Source organism: Eublepharis macularius, chromosome 2, assembly GCF_028583425.1.
Source record: "Eublepharis macularius isolate TG4126 chromosome 2, MPM_Emac_v1.0, whole genome shotgun sequence".
Classification (NCBI taxonomy): domain Eukaryota; kingdom Metazoa; phylum Chordata; class Lepidosauria; order Squamata; family Eublepharidae; genus Eublepharis; species Eublepharis macularius.
In genome coordinates, this window is record NC_072791.1 from 13620674 (window position 1) to 13628425 (window position 7752).

Sequence of the window (7752 nt, forward strand, 5' to 3'; positions counted from 1 at the left end):
CTTGTTATCCATACTCCCCTGGGTGAGCTCAGCGACACGTAACTTTTTCACTGAACAGAGTTGTCACAGGGTAGGAAGAGTTTCAATGCTGGCACCTTGAATTGCACTTACGAAGGAATTTCTACCTCGGGCTCGTAGTCCGGGAATCTGGAAGGAAACGTCACCCAAATGTGGGTAATGCTCAACTCTGCCTTTTCATCCTGTTCAGGCGAAGCCATGGATGTGCTAGTCCGTTCCCGTAGGGGCGGGGGTGAGGGTGGGATTCGGGGAGGACCAGCATCCAGATGGTGCTGTGGGACAATTCTGTGCCAAATCAGGGGTTCGGGGACTGTTGTTTTGGAATCCAAGTAAAAGTTTTGTCACTTGAAAGTACTATTGGACTCAGGTCTGCTGGTGGGTGGGAACAGCTCCTCTGCAACACGTGGCATGTTTTATTAGCTTCTGTTTGTGGCACCACCAGCCTTGGGAGGCAGGAGATGGCTGCAGACATCCTCTGGACACACCCAGGTTAGACTACTGTAATGTGCTTTACAGAAGGCAGCCTCTGAAGAATGTTCAGAAGAAGAATGGGGAATAGGAAGCACATTTCCCTCCCTGCCCCATTACAACATCTACCCTACTTACTGGCTGGTTCACTCCCAGGTAGGGTTGCCAGTCCCCTGCTGGAGGCGGGAAATTCCCTGCTTCCACCCTCCACCCCAGCCCCTCCTTACCCGGCTGGTGGGGGGAAAGGCGTGGGAACGCATCTCCTGGGGCTCCTGCACACCGCAACAGGCCAATTTCGGCCCCAAACAGCCCTGATTTGCCCCCAAATGGGACCGATTCAGCCTGCTGCAGAGCTCAGGAAGCGCTGCAGGGCCCATTGCACCTCCCCAGCAGTGCTCTCAGGCTCTGCAGCGGCCTGATACGGTCAGAATTGGGACCATTTTGAGTTTTTTTTCCAGGCTGACTTGGCCTGCTGCTGAGTGCAGGGGCACTCCCCGGGGCGTCACGTGCCTGCACAACAAAATCACTTCCCAGAGCTGATGTCGTCATGTAGCCCAGGAACGCATATGTGTACATGTGCGAGGACAACCCAAAGGTCAGTGCCAGATTTCCCACCTGGAGAGTAAGGGGACTGGGCAACCCTACTTCCAGGCCTTGTTCTCACTCTTAAAGTCACAGGACTACAAACTCCTGTGCATTGCTCCATGTGTGAATTCAGATCTGAAGACAGAATCACAGAGTTGGAAGGGGCCATACAGACCTTAGTCCAACCCCCTGCCCAATGCAGGATGAGCCTAAAGCATGCCTGTCAAATATTCATCCAGCCTCTTCTTGAAAACTGCCAGTGACGTCCTTCTGTGCCTTCATTTGCTAAGTTCTGCAGGGCCTTTTCAGGAGTGGCACCCCAAAGGAGTTTTGGCATCCCTGCATGTAAAAATCATGAGGATGCCTGAAGCAATGGCAGTGCACCTCTGCTTCTCACTTCCCTTGAAAGCCCCTTGCTGGAGTTGCCATAATTCAGCTGGCAGCTTGACACTGAAAAGTTTATAATCTAGAAAATCCGGTTGGTCTTTAAGGTGTTACTGGGCTCAAATCATGCTCTTTTACATGGTTCTGGGTTTGTTAAAGCCTATTCCTTCATAAGCCACCATAAACCATATTTTGGAGAGAAAGGCAGGGCGTAAATTAAAATAATAAAAGTTACATAATTAACAAATACACCTGCCCATATTCTATAAAGTAGCATAGTTATATCTTTAAAAGAACCTTTCCGTCTTTCAATAACCTAAACATACTCATCTGGGAGGAAGCCAGTTTGTTTTGCTTTCGACTGAGCAAAACATGCAGTGAACTCCTTGGAGAGTAGAGGACAAAAAGGGTTCTCCGCCGGTCACTCTCGGACCTGCCTTAAAATGCTGTGGTTCAAACAGTCTTCTTTGTTGCGGTGCTCCGGTTGGAAGTGAAGATGCTTCTCCCAGATGCAGGAGGGAGATGCAAATGAGTCGAACGTCTGGGCTGCTGCTGGCCAATCTGATCGCTCCGGCCACGCCCACCATACGTGCGGTTCCGCACCCGAGAAGGAGCCAAAGGCGCTCCCCCCACCGCTCTCCTGCCTGCATCAGTGAAGATGCTGCCTTGCTGGGCTAACCTACGTGTGTTTTCGCATGTTGGAGTCAGCCTGCCTGGGATTGCCCAGCACGACTGAGCCATCTCCTGCTAACCTCCCCTCTAAGTGACAGCTCAGGCTTTTTCCAGTCGTGACTCAGCCCTCTTGCAACTTTTTTTTCCCCTGAGCGGGTCTGCTGGCTGTAAGAACCCAGCCAACAAAAAGTTGAAAACGAGCTCAAGCGCAAAATGTTGCAGGCTGGAATGAAGGAAATTTGCGCACATGAATGCTCCTTTGGGGTTATACTCCTTGGATGGGGGTGGGTTTACAGAGAGAGGCACAGCAATCGCGCATAAGGCTGTTTTAAAAGGAAAATTTGGTCCAGTGTTGTAATTTATATGCATAGTGTGCACTGCATAGCCATTGCCAACATCTCCACAAGGATGTGTTTTTATCAGTAACAGGAAAGAAAGGGTGTCCCTGGTAAAAGACGGATAAACAGGAGTATAATAGCTTTTATTTCAACTAACCAAAAGATCTCAAAACTATTAATTGCTGAGTCTCAGGAGAAAGGCAGAATAGAAATTTCTGGGATGGGGTAAAAACTGGGACAGGCCGGATCAGGCATTACTAACAGGAAAGATCACAGACCTTCCACGTAGGAAAAAAGGCAATTAACTCACATTTAGAACATTAAAGTGCACCTGTGATTTGTCTGTGATCTGGTGGCCGTTGGGAAAGAGTTCAAAATTAGCTCTACTGGACGTACTATACAACTGCGAGATTTTTTGACTTGTAGTACCTCAGGGGTCATGTATGTCATTCAGTGCACGTGCCCACTCCTCTATGTAGGGAGTACGTATAGACCAATTAGGATCAGAATATAAGAGCACTTACCATGCATTAGAACAAGGACATTGGAGGCAGGTAGAGAAATCTGATTTGCTGTGTTGCAGGTGATAAAAGCAGAGAGAATCAACAATGTACTGAGAGATTTATTGAGGTCCTACCGGATTTATCAATTGGATACAGTCACTCCAAAAGGCTGCGATCAAATAATAAGATTTTTCCTGTTATTTGTAATTGTTCGTTTATGAAAGGAAAGCAATGCTTGGAAATGTTACTGTACCTTTAAATCTCCTCTGTAATCCAATTAATCGGGCATGACCTGTATGAGTCTTAGGCAGTGTGGGGCTGATCAGCCCTAGCTGTGCCTTTGGTAATTGACCAAGGATGCTACTTCCACAAAATGCAGTTGGAAACATGAAAGACACTGCAGAACAATATTTTACAAATAAAAACATGGGACTATAATGCTTTTATTAACCTTTTCCCTGCCAAAATGCTCCAGGAACAGCATAAAACAGGCCAGAATAGGCACTAAATAAATACAAATACCACAAAAAAACAGTGCAAAGCATTAAAGACACCAGAAAACAATATTTGGGAAATGAAAACACTGAACTGGCATGCTTTTATTAACCCTTTCCCTGCAAAATGCTCTGGGAGCAGCCCAAAACTGGCTGGAATGAACAGTAAATAAATATCAATACCACAAAAAAACATTGAAAGTGTTAAAGATATCAGAGAACAATATATTAGAAATTAAAATGCAGAAAGATTACTAGTTTATTAACCATTTCCCTGCCAAAAAGCTCCCGGAACACCATGGAAGATATTGGAACAGGCACTAAGTAAATGCTGGTGCCATTTTTAAAAAAAAGTTGGGAAGCATTAAAGACACTGCAGAACAAGACTTTAGAAATGAAAATACTGACATATCACTAGTTTATTTACCCTTTCTCTTCCTAAAAGTTCCTGGAATACCATGTAACGGGCATTAAACAAATGCAAGTAGCGTTGCCAGGTCCCCTGGTGAGAATTGTGGGGGACACGTTCCTGTAGCCCTTACCTTGCGCACGTGCTCAGAGCCTTCCCTGTAACCAGGGCTTTTTTTCAGGGAAAAGAGGTGGTCGAACTCAGTGGGTTGCCCTCGGAGAAAATGGTCACATGGCTGGTGGCCCCGCCCCCTGATCTCCAGACAGAGGGGAGTTTAGATTGCTCTCCGTGCCGCACAGTGGGCAATCTATAAACTCCCCTCTGTCTGGAGATCAGGGGGTGGGGCCACCAGCCATGTGACCATTTTCAAGAGGTTCCGGAACTCCGTTCCACCGCGTTCCAGCTGAGAAAAAGCCCTGCCTGTAACACTGGGAATGACATCATTCCTGGCGCAACATGGAAGGCTCCAGAGCATGTGGGAGCGCACTCCAGAGCTACTGAGTCCATTCCCTGTGTCTGTCCTATCTGCTGGCCACATGAGTGATGGTGGTGGGTGGAGGCTACAGCGTGGGACCCTCTGTCCCCACCAGGGGACTGGCAATCTTAAATACTAGTACTGTCAAAAACAGCAGGATACATTAAAGATGCCAGAGAACAATATTTAACTAATAAGAATGATGCACTGTTTAAATTTTATTAACTTGTTCCCAAACAAAACTCATTTTCAACAACAACAACAAAATTCTACAATATCACTTTCTAAGGCACACTAACCAACCTAATATAGGTAGTTTATTGGCCTAGATGGCAGCGACGTACCAAGCTACAAAAGTTCCACAGAACACACATTCCATTATCGATTCAGTTGCATTCACTGGTTTGTGTAAAAACAGCTTGTAGAGGACATAGTCCAACCCCGCCACAGGTGCCGTAGGACTCTTCGCATACTGTTAAATTTCATCCACAGCTTCTCTGGATATTGATGGAAAGAAGAGAAAGTTGAGTGTCATCCGACATATTAGCGACCCTCATCCAAACTCCCAAATTGATCTCTTCCACTGGTTTTTTTTTTTTTGTAGATCTTAAAAAGCATTGGAGACAAGATGGAACCTTATAGTTTGGTGTTGCCTCACTGATTCATCCTTTTTTGGGTATTTTCTGTTTTTAATGTTTATTTTTTATTTATTTTCAAGTGTGTTTTAAAGTTTGTTTTTAATGTTTTTGACTGTTGGCTGCCTTGGGGACGCCACATTTGGTGGAAAGACAACATTGAAACGTTTTAAATAAATAAATAATAGTACCCCATAGACCAGTGGCCCAGGAGACGTCTCCCAGCAGTATCTGTTGAAAACTCCCTTCCAGAAAGGACTCAAACCAATCTAGCATAGCGCCAATCGCGCCCATCTCTGCCACGCGGTTCTGAAAGATCGTTATCCAAAAGGCTACCTGTGTCTGTACTCCTTCCCTTAAGGAAAGTACTCTGAGAATGTCTAGGGTGCAGACCAGAAACCAAAGGGTTACCATAAAGTGGGGCTCTCTTCCCACATATATTGGGGTCCTGGGGAGGGTGCTATTCTTGCTACTGAGGGAAATGACAATGGGAAAGGGGGGTGGAAGGGAGGAAGAACCCTGGTATTGCTGCCTCCTGGTAACTCTGCTACACAGCGAGGAATTAACCAAACAAAAGCATTTATGATGGGGATTTAACCAGACACAACACTTAAGGAGCCCCTGGTGAAGCAGTAGAGTCATTGCTTGACAGCTGTGGTCAAATGGCTGAAAGGAAACAAATTGAAACTGAACCCAGATAAGATGGAAGTGATGCTGGTTGGGAAGGCAGAGATCTGGAAAACATTGTGCATTTCAGGTTGACCCTGACTGACTCTGTTAAGAGACAAGGGGTTAACTGCAGTTAGAAAAGCAAGTTAATGCAGCTGCAAAAAAGGGCCTTCTCCCAACTCAGAGCCAAGCTACAAGTGACGCCTGACACACGTTGGACACTTGTCAGCTTCCCTCAAGTTTTGATGGGAAGTGTAGGCATCCTGGTCTTGCAGCTGTAATGGAAAGCCAAGCTGTAAAACCAGGACGCCTACATTTCCCATCAAAACTTGAGGTAAGCTGACAAGTGTCTAACCTGTGTAAGGCGTCACTTGTAGCTTGGCTCTCAGACTAACCTGAACACAGACTAGGCTACCTTGACTCAGCCGATCTGGCCACCTGGATTCATGCCACGGCAACATCACGCCTAAACTACTGTAATGCACACTACATAAGAGACTCCAGTTGCTTCTGAACATTGTAGCTCATTTGCTAGCAGGAGCTAGGCAGAGCACGGATATCACTCCACTGGTTGCCCATCACTTACCAGGCTCAATTCAATGTTGACTATCACACTGTCTTGGTTCCTCGTATCTGCAAGACTGCCTCTCTCCCTATGTTCCACCACAGGAGGTTTGCTCATCTGAACAGGGCCTTCTGCAGATACCACGGGGAAAGGGGGAGGAAGCAGCCACGTCTCTACTGACTGTAAAGCCTGAAAACCTTTGTCCTTTGCCTTCGTGAGAAGCCTTTCTTTTCTGCATATGCGAGGGGGGTAAAAAAAAAAACACCCCAAACTTTGCCTCTAGAGTGCTGAATTCCACCATGAATGCCTTCAGCCCATTTTGGGGGTTTGCTGACCCCCAAACCAGTGGGTGACTTTAACACCATTTCTGCATGCTATCTCCCATCTTTCTGGCTGCGTGACAGACAGAGCTGTCTTTGGGATATAAAATTCCCCATGGCCAACTACCTGGTTTCACTTCGCAGCATTAGCAAACAGGAATGCTGTGCGGTCATAGGATGGCATTCTCGACAGTATCAAAAGGCACTGAGAAGTACAAGAAGACAAGCAGAGAGGACCAGTGTCGAGCAAACTGATGGTTGTCTGCCATGACACGGGCAACAATCATACTGAAATGTATCATCTTTATCAATTTCCTTCAGGAAATGCCTGGAGCCATGTGACCTCCCATTTCTAAGCCCTTTTCATTGCAGAGATATATGAGGGAAAGCATATCTCCAAAACAAAGGGGATTAGAGATTTGCTGTTTTAAAAATGAAAGCTGAGAATATGGAGAAACTGCAAGACACTCGGTTATAATGTTATGATGATATAGTCAATTGCTTTGGGGTGGTGGTAAAAATCAACGAATTGTGGGAGCACAGTGTGCGAGTGTGTGTGCTTGGGGGGGGGGCTGGGCCATTGCTGGGGGCTTGTCAGGGATACTTACAGAGAAATCTGCCATGTGGATCCCTGTTGTCACAGCACTGTATCAACAGCGGCAGCAACAATAGAGAAACAGCATAAGCCTGTCCCTATGTGGAAAACACCTATGTAGCCTATTGGCCAGTATCCAGTATGCCCTTTTCGATCATAGGATCGAAGGATGCTTCTCTTCCTGAGCTTGCCTCCACGTTTGCCATCTTACTCCTATTAGGGTGTTAATTCCCACATCATAAATGCCTGGGGCCTTTAAAGCTCTCTATGACTTAGCAACAGGGTGCACAGCGTGGCCCAAATAGCCACGGAGAACAGCTCTTCACCCCCAATGGTTCCCTTCCCTCTTCCAGCCCCACTGCCTCATCTGATGGAGGGCCACCAGCGAATAGGCTAATGTACAACCACGTGCCAGCAGCAGCATCAAAGCGAAGCCAAGGACTGTTGCTGCCTGTCCCCCTCGGCTCATCCTTGCCTCATCTGGGGCTGGTGCCTCTGGTCAAGGGGGATCACTGCTGGAGCCAGTGGGGCAATGAGAAGCCAAGTGAGGCAGACCGGCAGCAGCTGCCACACCAGGTTTTCCTGCACCACTGGCTGATTCTTGCCTAGCCAACCTTATTGG